Source organism: Pipistrellus kuhlii, unplaced genomic scaffold (assembly GCF_014108245.1).
Source record: "Pipistrellus kuhlii isolate mPipKuh1 unplaced genomic scaffold, mPipKuh1.p scaffold_m20_p_8, whole genome shotgun sequence".
Lineage (NCBI taxonomy): Eukaryota > Metazoa > Chordata > Mammalia > Chiroptera > Vespertilionidae > Pipistrellus > Pipistrellus kuhlii.
In genome coordinates this window covers 23,821,618-23,836,736 of record NW_023425584.1, presented here as the reverse complement: position 1 = coordinate 23,836,736, position 15,119 = coordinate 23,821,618, and the positions used below count along the sequence as shown (strand labels likewise).

Genomic DNA, 15,119 nt, shown 5'->3' with positions numbered 1-15,119 from the left:
TAATCAGCCATAAGTTGGCGCTGAGGCCGCTGATTTTCCCCAGAGGATTTGTCTGCACTCAGGTGAATCTACATTCCTTAGGTTTCATCACTCCCTGCAGGTGCAGACAGCCCCGCCGCCAGAGCCCTCCCCCTGGCCAGCTGCAGCAACCTGGCACCTGGCACGGAGGAGCCCATCTGGTGGTGCTATGCAGCCGCAGCCATTCGGGGTGCTGGCCAGCCAGGCTGGCTCTGAAGATTGGTGGATACAGCTGCCTGCTCTTGCTCCCAAATCACATGGAGCAGGACTGTCTCCCAGCCAGGTGGGCAGTTCCAGGTGACCTTGGGGATTTCTACCAGACCCAGGAGAAGAGAGAAAGGCTCTGTAAAATGATTGCAATCATGTTTTCCATGTCTGTCATCATTTTTATTGAAGGATCTCAGCTACTGGGGGTACTTGTGAGTTTTTCTTCAGGGTTTCTGTGCCGGCAGCTGTGCGCCTTGATTTTCAGGGAGTGATGAGACCAAACCTGAAGGGAGGGACCACAAAAAAGAACGTCTGGATAAATACTTTTTAAAATGAAATAATTGCTATGGCAGTGGGTCCCAACATTAGCTGTGTGCTGGATTCCTCTGTGGAGTAGGACACACTCAGGGCTGCATGTTCTGAATCGGCGGATGTGTGGCCAGACCCAGACACCTGTATGGTTCAACAGCTCCTTGGGCCTGCCTCCAATCACCTGGGGCACTGGTTTAAAATTCAGGTTCTTCAGCCCCACCCCGACTCGCTAAATAGACAGCCCTAGGGTGTGACCAGCTTTCTTTGTAACCGGTTCCTCCCCGGTTCTTGAACACATTTATGTTTGAGAACAGTTGCATAAATGACTCTGACCTACCACACCTCTGCCCAACAACAATTAAGCTTGAATTTTTGTTTCCTGACCCAACTAGACTTCCCTCAGCAACCAAGCAAAGTGTTGGGCAACAGAACACAAAGAAGCAAAGAAAGTAGAAAAGTGACGTAATCTGAGGCCCTGATGAGTCTGAGGCCAGTGAATGCGATGGAAAAACACCAGGGCTCCTCACCTTGACTGCAGCAAAGCTTTGGAGGGTCAAAGGAGGTGTGTGAAAACCTGAAGACTGTCGACTGCTACACAGGTCTTTGGTGGAGGGACATTGTAGTGCCCGACCTCCTTCCAGAGGAGGAGCTGGCTGCTAAATGTGCATGGGTCTTTATTCTCCTGGCCTGGGAAACTTGGACCCCAGAGGTCCGACGCCCAGCCCTGGCCTCAGTCTGCAGGATCAGACCTCAAGGGAGCAGGGGGCTCAGTCCATGTGCCTGGGCAGTGTTGCCAGGTAGGCTCTGCTGCCAGCCTCACAGAGCCTTCGCCGTCCTGTGTCCTGTGTCCCCTCTCTTGGTGGCCATCGGCCAGCGTGAACCTTGTGAGTCCCTGTGGAGCCAGTACACAGCCAATTCTCTAGGAACCCAGCTGGTCAGACAATGGCCATTCTGTATTCGCTAGCCCCTAGGCAGCTAACCCAGAAACTGCCCTTGTGCCCTTTGGGGGCAGGCAAGTTTAAAACTCTCCTTCCAACTTTGACCCCATAACTCAGAGGCTGAGAAGGTACACTTTTTTCCCCAAAGCACAGTTTTACCATACTCTTTGACCATGGCCTTCAAGAAGGTCTTTTTCTTTTCTTCCTCTGCTGCAGCTGATGATCCCTGGGCTCACAAAACTCTATAACTTGGTGGATCTGACAGAATGCAGCTCATAATAGGCAGTTGCAGACACATGATCACTTTGTACCCAATGGTCCAGCGTTTTGTCTCTACTAGGGCCCAGTAACATATCAAGAATTGTTTTTTCTAAAGGTGCATGGCCTTGAGCTAGAATCACTGGACTATGTCATGATTCTCCCAATGGGTCTTCCCAAAATTTGTCTTTTACTTGATAGGGGGTTATTCTGGTATATCTCTGAGCATTGGGCCCCTAAAAACTTTACAGTGGGCATAGCTAGTCCCTGAATCTTCAGAGCATTCGTGTCCCACCCTATTAATCCATTTACCAAAGCTTTTAGTGTTTGACCACCCTTTGCTTATCCTGTCGGGTCAGCCTGATTCCATCAATATAATGGATCAGTGTGATGTTCTGTGGGATGTCCCGGTGATCCAGCTCTCTTTGGACTACGTATGACAGAAGGTGAGGGAGTTAAAAGAGCATGGAAGCCAAACTGGATATAAGTGTTGTCGGTTTCATGGTCATGTGAACTGTTTCTGATTCTCTTTTCCATTAAAAATATAAAATACATTCACTGAATAAAGAGCCACATACCATCTACCTTAGACCTTCTTAATCCCTGACAGCAAAAATACCACAGCCAGCATGACAGCTGCAACAGGGCTACTGCTGGGTTGGGTTGTAGTCATCTACAGTCATTCTCCAGATCCATCTCATCTGGTCTCTGCAGGGGTCTGGCAGGCAAATTAAATTAAGATACAAAAGGACCACCACCTCTGCATCATTTAGAGTTTTAATGGTGACACTAATCTTTTCCATCTCTCTAGGACACATGTGTCAAACACAAGGCCCGCGGGCCAAATCCGTCCCGCCAGGCCTTGCAATGTGGCCCGCACCGCGCTGTCATCACTGCACTCCACTGCGTTTCCATCACAATGACAGTTTATGACTGTTCAGTAAACCATTTGGCCCGCGATTTAGGCTGGATTTTAGATTTTGGCCCCTTCTCTGATTGAGTTCGACACCCCTACTCTAGGAGGTAGGGTACAGCTTCAGCATTTCCATTAGACCTTCTCCACTATGATAGCTCTTAGGCCAAAGGCTCCTTTCTGTTAAGAATCTACCTACTGCTTCAATTAACAGAGTTTGGATTTGAAAATTTACTTCATCCAGGAACTGAGGGGGGGCCATGACTTCCGATTGGGACAATTGCCTCCAGTCTCTTGCTCCTCCACTCTTGCTTTCTTGTTTGTTTGTCTTTTGTTATAAACATCAAACATCACCCGTGATATGCTCATCTTTTTTGCTCCTAGGAATGCCATGCTCTATCATAATCTCCTGCAGGTTAGCCTCCCTTAGCTGCTCCTCTAAACTTGCCAGCTGGCTTCTGATGATTGACATTTGGCCTCTTGACACTTGAGAATGGAGGGTCATCCCCATGGATATTAACAAGCCCAGCTCTGTGGCCACCTCTCTGGACTACAGAGAAGAGCCAGCACTGATCTTCTTAGTGATACTAAGTTAATAAGGTCCTGAGGCCTTAGTTAATGGTGTGTCCTCTAGGCCGCTTCATGGAACAGGATCCTCAGGTCTCCTGTCCTTATATAATGTATAAATATCCCAACCTTCTCACTTCTTTCACTCCTTTATTCTTCCCTCTACTGTCTTTCAGAGCAAAGCACTTTGTCCGGCGTGGGCCGTCACTTTCTCCAGGTTTCACAGAGCTGTTGGGTTTGCTGTCTATTGCTGTGGAACAAATTCCCTCAGAACCTGGTTGCTAAAACAGTATACATTATCTCACAGAAGTGACATCCCACCACGTCTGCCGTATTCTACTTGATAGAGGTGAGTCCATGGCCCAGCCCATACTCAAGGGGAAGGATGACACAAGAGCATTAATGCCAGGAGGCAGGGGTTATTAGGGGCCATTTTGGAAGCTGCCTACCATAGCTAACCTAGCAACAAGTGTGCCTCTTGGGGTCCTTGACAGGGTTTTAAATCCCATGTCTCAAGGAAGTACATCCAAGTCAAAATTTTTGAGTCTTATGCTCTTGATCAAGAACCATCAAATCTAGACCCTGAGGTCCTTTTCTGGCTCCTGCTGACATACGCTAGCTAATCCTTACAGCTGTCATTATACAGTCTCTTTCCTCCCTCATCAGGCCCAGCCAGGTTCTGGAACTTAATCCTAGTTATCAGAAGGTGCAGGCAGTTTTTTAGAGACCTTGCTGCAACCTGCCATTACATTTATTTACTTACTTATTCAAGAACTGTGCTGTGTAGGGTGCCATTCTAGTCCCTGAGAGTCATTAGTGAATAGTCCCCTCTCTCCAGAGGCTCACAGCCTAGTGACAGGAGTCAGTTGTTAACTGCATGAACAATCATGGGATATTTGGCCTCGTGTTAAAGTGCTAGAAAGAGAATAAAGGAAAGCAGAGGAATAGAGACTGGGGAGGGAGAGTTCATAGTTGATGTATTAATTGAGACCCTGGCCATGAAAGACGTGGTCAGAAGTGGTTGAGGTGGAGGAAACAGCCTTGGTGGGGGGGACAGCTTGGCCTGCTCTGTAATCATGAGCGAGGTAGTGGTGCAGAGGACGGCCAGAGAAGTAATCAGGGACCAGATCCTGACCTTTCATGCTGTGGCCCAATCCCATTAAAAGGGTTTGAAGTAGAGCATTAACAATCTGACTTATATTTTTAAAATTTAACTTTGTCCGAAACTGGTTTGGCTCAGTGGATAGAGCATCGGCATGCAGAGCTCAGAGTCCCAGGTTTGATCCCTGTCAAGGGCATGTACCTTGGTTGCAGGCTCTTCCTTGGCATCTAGGGCAGTGTCTGCTTTTTTTATTAAATGTTTAAAAAAAATTTTAAATTACCATTGACATTCACTAGTATATTAGTTTCAGATGTACAGCATAACAGTTAGACATTTTTATAAATTATAAAGGTAGTGTTTTGATTTTGCCAGCAAAAGCACCTACACCTCCTTCCCCCTTCCAGTAGTCCTTTTAATTATACTCTTTCTTAGTTCCCTTTTTATTTGAGATTAAACATATTCAGTTCCCCAATAAGTTATTTTAAATGCTATGCTCCATCACAGTCAAATTACTTTGTGTTTATCAGTACAAGCATGTTCTTAAAATGAGTTCTTAGTCTTTTCCCATCTTCTGTTCCTGTTTGGCATTTCAGAACCTTAGTCATTCTTCCCCCTTCTCTTTTTTTTTATCTTCTTGTATGGCTTGGACTTGCTCAAATCATGTCGCCATTTTTATGTGAATTTCTTTTCATACTGAAAAAACATAAACTGGGGCATATTAAAATTTTAAGAATTTATCTAAGCAAAAATCAACTCAAGCCAGGTAGCACTAAACCAGAAGTAGTGAGGGGCAAGTATGGAAGCAAAGAAAAGGGAGCTTTTTGTGTGTGTGTGTGTGTGTGTTTTTTTAATATATTTTATCGATTTTTTTACAAAGAGAAAGGGAGAGGAATAGAGAGCTAGAAAAATCAATCAGCTGCCTCCTGCACACCTCCTACTGGGGATATGCCCACAACCAAGGTACATGCCCTTGACTGGAATGGAACCTGGGATCCTTCAGTCCGCAGGCTGATGCTCTATACACTGAGCCAAACTAGTTTCAGTGAAAAGGTTTTTTTTTAATTTTCTATTTATTTTATTTTTTTGATTGGCTATAGCTTAAAGCCTTGTTGGCTATTTGTGATTAGTTATCTGTAGGTTTCAACTTGGTATCCTTGAGGCATAGATTTTGGTTTGCATAAGTAGGTCTCCAGGACATTAAAGCCAACTCAGTCTAATGGCCTCCTTGTTTAGTTAGTTTAACAATAAGTTTGCTTTGTTGTTCTGCAACAAGGAAGGGCATAAAAGCTGAACAAAGTTTGCTACAATTGAAATCAGTCACACTTAGTCATGATCATGCACTTCTTACACATGTATCAAACATCAAGCTAATTTTGCCTTATTTAATTTTTATGACAATCCCAGGAAGTGGCCAGCGATTTCTGTTGCCCTCGTTTTAAAGAAGAAGAGAAGCTCTGGGAAGCTAGGCAAATTTCCCTAGGTGACATGCTTGAGTGAGTATTTTAAGGTTGGATAACCCAGTTTGAAGTCAGAAGGATGTGGAGCTATGTTCTATTCTCTGAACGTAAGTGAAGTAAACAGCATGCAAATTTAAGTTCTAATGCAAATAAGCACTTATTTTCTGAGGCAGCCATTTAGACATTTTCTGTAGCAAGCCTGTGGCTCTGAGGGTAAGCTTAGGCCTTGATTGAATGTGATGTTGCTGTCAGTTCAGATTTGTGCTTACAGATGTGTGACGGTCCCTGAAGGCTGCAGAACACTTAGATGTAGGCCAGCAATGGTTTCTGCCCATTGTACTTCCACTCCGAGGACACAGAGTGGTCTAGCTGCTAAGTCCTTCCTTGTCTAATGACCCTTCATTTACATGCCTGCCCATTGTTAATGACAATCACACACACACACTCACACACACACACACACACACACACACACAATGGAATTAGGATGTACTGGGAAATCTGACTTCTGTAAAGGAAGCTGAACATCCAAAAATTGCCACCTGGATATTTTATGTCTTTTTTATGTGTGTGTGTGTGTGTGTGTGTGTGTGTGTGTGGTTATTGTTACTGTTGTGTGTGTGTGTTTTTTACACAATAAGACAGCTTCTCAAGATGGCACATTTTGGGGCAGGTTGGCAGTGTCATCTGCAGCTCATTTCCTCTCCATCCTTCCTGCTCCCAGCTGCTGAGTCCAGCTCAGTTGCCTGAGTGGAGGGGGAAGTGGGTCAGTGGATGAAGTATCTAAGGCTGTGCCTGCCTTGTTCTCTGACTGTGGCTGCTGACAGGCCAGGCCCCTTCTCTCTGTCTTTGCTCTTGTTGCCATGAAGATTTCTTTTCCATAGTTTGAAACTGTCATGCAACCTCTTCTAGTGCAGCCTGACCCTCACTCTCTGCATAAACAGAGAATGTACTTTATGAAGGTTGGAACAGCTTCCCAGAGGAAAGCAAATGAGGAGCTGGTCAGCATAAGATTTCACCAAATAGTACCATTACTCTTACTATTAGTACTACCACTACTGTTCCTGGCACCGTTGCTATTGCCAATATGCAAATTGACTGCCCCAGCCTCAAAGATGGCGGCACCCACAGCCAATAAAGAGGTAATATACTAATCGATTGTTATGCGCTCAAATAAGGCAGTGCTCACAGTCACAAGATAGCAGTGCCCCATCTCCTCAGCCCCGCTAGGGCAGCAAGCATGTGGCACAGCCAAGGCCACCCCTGGGTGGGCCTAGCTGCTCCATGCACCTGCCTCTGGAGTCCCCCAGTCCCCTCAGCACCTCAGCTGCCCAGTGCTTGATGGCGGCTTCCCAGCCACTCAGGGCCGCCTGAGGTTCAGGTAAGCAGGGCCGGCCAAGGCTTGTGCTGCCAGCAGTGGCAGCAGCAGAGATGTGATGGGGCATCGCCTTCCCCTGATCGCTGGGTCACCTCCTTCTCCTGAGGGTTCCCAGTCTGTGAGAGGGGCAGGCCATGCTAAGGGACCCACCTCCAGTGCATGAATTTTCATGCATCAGACCTCCAGTCTAGCTATAATAATAAAAATATAATATGCTAATTAGAAAAGACAGCTGAACGATCTTCCGGATGCCATTCCAGACAAAACCATGGCAGTGGGGGTTGAGGTAGGGGAGGTTAGGGGCAATTAGGCAGGCAGGCGAGCAGTTAGGGGTGATCAGGTAGGCAGAGTGGTTAGGGGCTATAAGGCAGACAGGAAGGCGAGCAGTTAGGAGCCAGCAGGCACACAGTGCGATTGGGCCTAAACTGGCAGTCAGACATCCCCCAATGGGTCCCGAATTGTGAGAGGGTGCAGGCCAGGCTGAGGAATCTCTTCTCTCCATGCAAGAATTTTGTGCACCAGGCCTCTAGTTTGTTATAACACTTACACAAATGGAAAACCAGTGCCTTATACATTAAGTATAGAAAACCAGCATCTTATACATTTAGTAGAAGAGAAATGTAAACCTCATTTTTAAGTAGTTTTTTAAAAGTTTGTCCATGTGCCATCTAAAACATTCTCCTATGTCACCTATAAAATAGAACATTAATGTCAGAGCTTTACTTGAAAGGCACTTGGGCAGAGGCTTTCCTACTAATGCTCTTGATCCTTCTCACTGCCAGGATCTGCACCTTTGTATCAGAGAACTTTTTCCAGAAGGCCCCTCTGCCTTGCTGTACAAGCTACCAGCGAATTCCCATCTTTGAGAGTAGCCTCAACCACTGACTGATGGGAATTGGTGTGAAAGTACCCAGCTGCCTCATCCCTCCAGTGAGAAACATCTGAGGTGTGACTTTTACATATCGCTAATTTCCCAGTTCCTCTGTAGAGTTCAGTTCCAGTCACTTGCTCTAGTTGCTGGCTTACTAACACACCCCTGTAGGCTGACTTTTCTTCCATTCACCTCCCAACCCTTTACCAGTGTCCCTGTACCTCCCACTTAAGCTGGCTGTTCTCAAATATTTGTTTCCAGGTCTGCTTCTGGGGAAGCCCAAACAAAGTCAGGGGCTGCCTGCAAATCAGGGGACGATGGTCATTTTGACATGTTCCATTTGAGATTTGCATGATATGTGCTCTATTCAACTGTACACTGACTATGCAGATTTATCAAATTATGAGCAGGAACAAGTTCAAACACACTCAGCAAATATTATTTTCTAGGTCATGTTTTTCTTCTGAAGTGAAATTTTGAAATATTTTTCAGAAAAAAAAAGTTGAAGTAAATCTAAACAGTTTCCTATAGTAATGGCTCTTTCCAATGTACACAAATGAACATGAGACCAAGATTTTATTTGGATATGACCTTCAGTGGAGGGCAATCAACCTGCTTAATTTAGTCCTGGGAATTATTAAGCAGGGAAATTGGTTATAAATGCAAATAATTACCTTGAGACAGTAGTTGAAGGAGATATTCACCACATAGTGTTATTATTACAATAGTGATCATGGTTAAGAATTACAAAATCCTCACAATTTTGTGACACATGCTCTCACTTAATTGAACCTTCTCTATAAAAGCTAGGTCATTGCCTCTGGCAAAAACCCAGTCCTGGGAATAAAAACAACAACAACCGAAACTACTTGGATTAAAAGGGCAAGTTTATTCTGCTTGTTGATCTAGATGTTTGATTTATTTTCTACTTTGTCTTTTCAGAAATTCCAACACAAGTGTAGTTCCTTTGAAAGACTCCTACTTGCTTACTTGACATTCAGACCATTCTTTCAGCTCTTGATGGGGCTGCTGCCCAGTGGAATTCATTGGTCACCACAGAAATTGTGCAGATTTGTAGGTGCTAGGAATATGGCAGTGAGCAAAGGAGAATAAGACCTAGACTTTATGGAGCTTACTAGTATAAACTAGTAAGAAGTTTAAGCCATTAGTCAAACAAACAAATAATTATCTTACCTAAAAACAGACAAACATGTACATTGACCATACCTCTGTTACACCCACACCCAATCAGGAGTGAGTATGCAAATTAACCCAACAAAGATGGTGGGTTAATTTGCATATGTAGGTGCAGAGTGGCCAGGCAGGGCGGGATGCTTACTATGAGGGGGAGTGAAGCCAGGGGAATATCATGCAACAGGCCTCTAGTAAAGTATAAGTGCTGTGAAGGAAGAGAGAAATCAAGGAAGTACTTATTTGTATGAGGATTATCAATTGGAGGTGATGTTTAGTTAGGAGTAACAGAAACTTGATGAGCTCAAATAACTTAGGGTTTGTTTCTTCCCCTAGGGCAGGGAGTGGCAAACGTATGGCCCGAGGACCATATAAGGCCCCAAAAATCATTTGGTCTGACTCTGCCAACGCATTAGTGGTGAGTTAATTAAATACTTGACCAAATATAGCAGGCTGATTTTTAGGTTGATAATTTTGTATGGCCCACGAATGATGTTACAAATATCCAAATGGCCCTTGGCAGAAAAAGGGTTCCCCACCCCTGCAGGGGGATGAGAAGTCTAGAAGTAAGCAAACCAGGGTTGGTATTACAGCTCCTCTTCAACATCATCAGAGCCTTAGGTTCCTTCTAACTTTCTGTTCTGCCATCATTAGAGTATGGTTCCTGATCTCATGCCCACTAGAAGTCTGTGAGAGTACTAGGCCATTATGACTGAGGTCCATACACAGGCAAGGAAGGAGGGCCAAATACAAACAGGTCTAGCTTGCTTGCCAGTTGAATTGCCCCCCCTTTAAGGGAAATTTTCTGGAAGTATAATCTAACAGCATTTGCTCACACCTTATTGGCTTGAACAGTGTCACATGGCCACCCCAGTTGTGAGGGAAACTGGGAAATGTAGTGTTTTAAGGAGCACTTCATCATCAACACAATCAGAATACCATTGGTAAGACAAATAAAAAGAAAGAAAAAAGAAAAAAAGAAAAGAAAAGAAGGGAGAGTGGATCCTGAATAGGTATCTAGCAATCTCTGCCACGAATAAAGATGGGAAAAATCCTCTGTTATCAACCTTCTGGATCAGGGGTCCAAACCAAGGTCCTCCTGCCTAGTGCCTTTTGCAAAAATAGAAAGAGACTGAGTTTGGTAAAGCAGAGCAGAAACTTTATTCTTTGATCAAGGAATGGAGTAGGATCAGCTCATACTCTAAAGGCACTTTCTTCCCACCTGGGGTGAAGCCTTCTGTATTTATAGGCTATGGTGTGAAGTGATTAAGTCCTTTTAGGCATGTGGAGTTGTTTTTCTGTTGCACTTGGCCCTTTTGCACACGTTCCTTTTTGCACACGGTGCTCCATCACCATCTTGGTTTTTGCACTTGGCACCTTGGCCTTTGCAGTCAGTACCTTGGTCTTGTGGTCAGGAATCTTTTTCAGTTCCTGTAGGCAAGCACAGCTTGTGACAGTTTAGGTCTTGAGAAATGTTAGGGTCTTTTGCATGACAATCCAGTGACACTCCTTTGGGGACATGACATCTAAGCTAAGACCTCAAAATGAAGAAGACTTACCTAGGCTGATAGCAATGGAGAGGCATTCTAGGAAGAGAGACCGGCAATATATGAAAGAGGGAAAGAAGGGGAGGTGGAAGAGCTTAACTTTCCAGGTGGAGCATCCCACGAGGAGCAAGGTAAGAGTATTCTAGCCCTTCTTGGTTTCCCATTGAAAGGCACAAGGTATACAGTTAAGTAATAAAAGAATTCTGAGCAGGACTATTAAATGACTGTTCTCAGAAAGAGAACATTCTATATCACTGTTTCTCTATGACTCATCCCTTCGCAAATACCTTCACTTTTGAGCACTTAGTACTTTTTCCCCTGAAAGAGTGAAATGGTGGTCCCTCTTCCTGCCAAACTCCTGATTAGCTTTGTTCTGGATTTTGGGAAAAAAAGAAATCCTGTTTCCTGCCCTTGTTTCCTGGCTGCAGCCTCTGGTTCCGCCCACTTCTTGGTCTCACAGTGTCTATTTCCGCCTCAAGCTCTCAACCAAGCCCATAGATCACTTTTCTCATCCACAGTTACTAGTTAGTCATTCAGACATATCAGAGTGGAAAATAATTTCCTTTCTTTCTTGGGTCACTTTTTTCTTTTGTCCTCTTGGATTACTTTGCTTGTTTTTTTCTTAAGTTAATTTTTCAGACTCTTCCTTGTAAGGACAGAAAGAATCTAAGCAGGTGTTGAGGGCTTGGTTCTCCTGGGGAATATACTGGAGTATTGTTGGTTCAAGACCAGAAATGATGTAATCAGGTCACTGGCAACAAAAGGAAGACAAGGAAAATGCCAGGGTTTTCTGTCTTGGGTGTGGAGATTGAGATATAACATAAATGGCCTGGAGGGGAAGTAAAAAGTGCCTCATCAAAGAAGACAGCTTCTGGGTTTGCATAAATTCTCCCGCTTCTAGGCTGGCTGATCTTAAGCCAGTTATTTGATTGCTTTACACTTTTTTTTAAAAGTTTATTTTTATTTTTTAATTTCTAGGAAAGGAAATAATAGTGCCTAGCTAATCAAGTTATGTGAGGATTAAATAAAACGATAACCATAAAATGCTTGTCATAGTGCTACAGAGGAAGCACTCAGCAAATGATCATCATTACTATTATCTGGATTTAGACAATGTGTGTTTTTTAATTAAAATATTCCAGCCTTGAGAAAAAATATATATATATGGAAGACCACTGATTTCTTCCTTGAGAGACCGCTTGGGGATAGATGACATGTGTAAGATTGGCATCCACCTTGGGATCTTCCTCCATGGAGATATGAGGGACAGATTATAAGCTTTTTAGAGTGAGGCTATGTGGGATAATGATATATCTCCAAAGTGTTCTCAATTTTGAGGTCAGCCCTTGCTACCCCATTCACATGGGAAGTGCCTAAGAAACAGCCAGCTCTGGATTCTCCCCACGGTATCAGTGGATTAGTCTCTCAGCAAATGAGGAGAATCCCAGCTGGGAATACAGATTTGGGAATGGTGTTCTCACTCTCTTGATGGCACAGAGGAATAGCTCTTTGAATCATTCTATTGGTCTGTTAAAATGGTTCTGAGGTTGACTGTAATTCAGAGGTTCCTTCCTCTATTCCACTAAACCACTAGCTTTTAGAAATTATTGTTGGCACCATGAGTATGTCTGTTACACATGACAACTGCATTTATATCTTTGTTTTATCAAGTCAGGATAGGCTAATTTATGTTGTAGAAACCAACAGCCCTAAAATCTCAGTGGCTGAAAACAACAAAAGGTTATTTTCTTCACACTGCACATCCAGATCCATGTCAACTGTCCCTGGCAGGGAGAAGGAGGGCACATAAAATCATATTCTGATTCTTACAGGCTACTGCCTCATTCCAATTGCTCAAGCAGGTCCTGTAGTCATGCCTAACTTTAACAAAGTCATATTAGGATTTATCATGTTAGAATTTTTCCCATTCAATGGGCTTACCTGTAGTCAGTATGTTCTGAGGGTGTCTTGAACCTTTGAAATCACCTGGCTTGAAATTGTAGAGGACTGACCAGTAATCCAATAAAAATGGGGCAAGATGGAGAGTCTGCTAAAATTCTCTTTTGAAAAAAAAAAAAGTCATGTTTTATGTATTTAAAATCAAATTTGTTCTATGTCTTACATTTGAACTTTAATATAGAAACAAAATTTGGGCCACAAAACAGTCAAGGTATGTGCAATAGTAATGGTGATTTTCCTTAACAAATTGTCTAAATAATCTTTGTAATAATAACAGATTTAGTTTATTGAATCTTTTCCAAGGGAGAGCTTAGGACAAATGTGTCATAATAAATAAGTCTTTATAGCTTCATTGCCTTATTCCCAATTAATTCTGCATATACTTTAGACATTGAGAAAGTAATCTATGTGGTTGAGGATTACTTCAAATGATACTTGTTGCTTTAAAACACCAATAACGACATGGCTTTTTGACTGTTTTGAATGAAATGTGTAAGTAAAGCCAGTAGAGATATCTTTGTAACTATGCTACAGTTTACTGCCTGCCCCTCACCTGCCTGGCTCTGGACTAAGCATTCTGGACACATTATCACATTCTTCAATTTTCCTAACAATAGGCTGAGGCTTTGAGGGGTCACAGTGTTCTGCCTATAGTCACTTGGCTGATACATGACACAGCCAAAGCCTGACTCTAGGTTTGCCTGAATCCGGAGGCCACCCCTTAAAAAGAAAAAATTATTCTTTTGAATAATTAAAGAACAGGTCTTTTCTTAAATTTAGAGTGGGATACAGCTAAAGGGGAGATGGTCTAAACTGAACTCAAAACTCTTTCCCATTTTCTCTTATCTTTTTCTTTTCTGGGGTCCAGAGCAATAAACATTTAGAGAAAGACTGTTTACCCAAAGGCTGTTTCTATTTAAAATGTTTCACCAAGACAGTGAGTAATCTCTTATCCTATTAAGGAATTTTCACTGTTACTACTGAAACCAAGATGTCATTATTAAAATAAACTATTGGTTTTCCATAAAGTGGTCATTTATAATGACTTTTCAAGAATGGAAGCTATGATATCTTTATTATATAGAACACAATCAAAGATCACAATTCTAAGAATCGGAATTCTTTTTTCTTTTTTTTAATATATTTTACTGATTTTTTACAGAGAGAAGGAGAGAGGGATAGAGAGCTAGAAACGTTGATGAGAGAGAAACATCGACCAGCTGCCTCCTGCACACCCCCCACTGGGGATGTGCCCGCAACCAATGTACATGCCCTTGACCGGAATCGAACCCGGGACCTTTCAGTCCGCAGGCCGACGCTCTACCACTGAGCCAAACCGGTTTCAGCAGAATTGGAATTCTTTGATGGCAAGCAACAGACCCAACACTGTCTTAAGCAAAAGAAAGAATTTATGAGAAGGCTGTGGATTTTCTCACAATCCCAAGGAAAAACTGAACACTAGATTTCAGAAAACATGTGAATCGGCATCACTCGTGGAGCAGGAACAAATAGACAGACGTTTGAGATCTACCTTACCAGATTAATCAACTTCATTTATTTGCCATCTCTGCTTCACTTGTTTCAAGATGTAATTTTCTGAGAGAGAAAATATTTTCCAAACTAGCATCTTGATCCATTGGTCAGCCAGGATGCATCAGAGCCAATACCTTGTTCGTATTCCAACTAAGCCTATCGGCAATGGGAGAGAGGTAGTTAGTTTCTAGAGAAAATCAGGGTGCTGCCACCATAAAGGGAACTAGCAAATTGGAAGACAGCAAGAATTGTATACTACAGAGAACTTCTAGGGTAGAGGTATAATGGAAGAATCATCACCATGCTCCTTAATGGGGAAACTGAGGTACTGAATAAAAGTAGTTTGCCCGAGGGGTTACATTTACTGCCAGAAATAAAACTTTCTGACTTATACCCACCCATTGGAAATTCTTTTCTTTATTCTGCCCAGTTTGCTAAAGCAGTGGTGCAGAGACGCAGCATGCATCAGAATTACCTGTGGAACTTGTTAAAAATAGAGGAGCTGGGTTTGGCATGGGGCTGGTGCATTTGTATTTTTAATAAGCTTCTCAACTGATTCTATTTACAACCTACTTGGAGGCTCACAACACCAAGTTTCCATATAGGAAAAGAACATTGTAAAACTAAAAATGGGATAAAGTGAATTTAGGGAAAAGATATAGGTTTGGTGATAAAAAAAATTTTTTTGAGGCCCAATTAGTGTTAGCTGTCTTCATGGTTTGGGGGTTAAGGACAGGGAGAACTCTTTCCTGGTTATAACCAGCCTGGGCCAAGTGGATCAGGAGGGTTAGGCTGTTGACCTAGGAAACCCTTGGAGGTGCATGCTGCAGGAAACAGGATTGGGGCCCCTGTAGGGCTGCCCTGACCA

General features: G+C 43.2%; 1 long non-coding RNA gene across 3 annotated transcripts in view; it reads left to right on the top strand.

Moving 5' to 3' along the window:
• The window catches only part of LOC123651809, a 39,599-nt gene extending 25,857 nt beyond the window's left edge, over positions 1 to 13,742 (top strand). For 2 of the 3 annotated variants that reach the window (XR_006740749.1, XR_006740748.1), the window contains 2 exons: positions 3,390 to 3,562; positions 9,549 to 13,742. This is a non-coding gene — a long non-coding RNA (uncharacterized LOC123651809). Of the gene's footprint in view, positions 1 to 100; positions 2,299 to 3,389; positions 3,563 to 9,548 lie in introns of those variants that run through there. The other variant, XR_006740750.1, reaches the window with a different exon arrangement.
• The last annotated feature ends 1,377 nt before the right edge of the window (positions 13,743 to 15,119 follow it).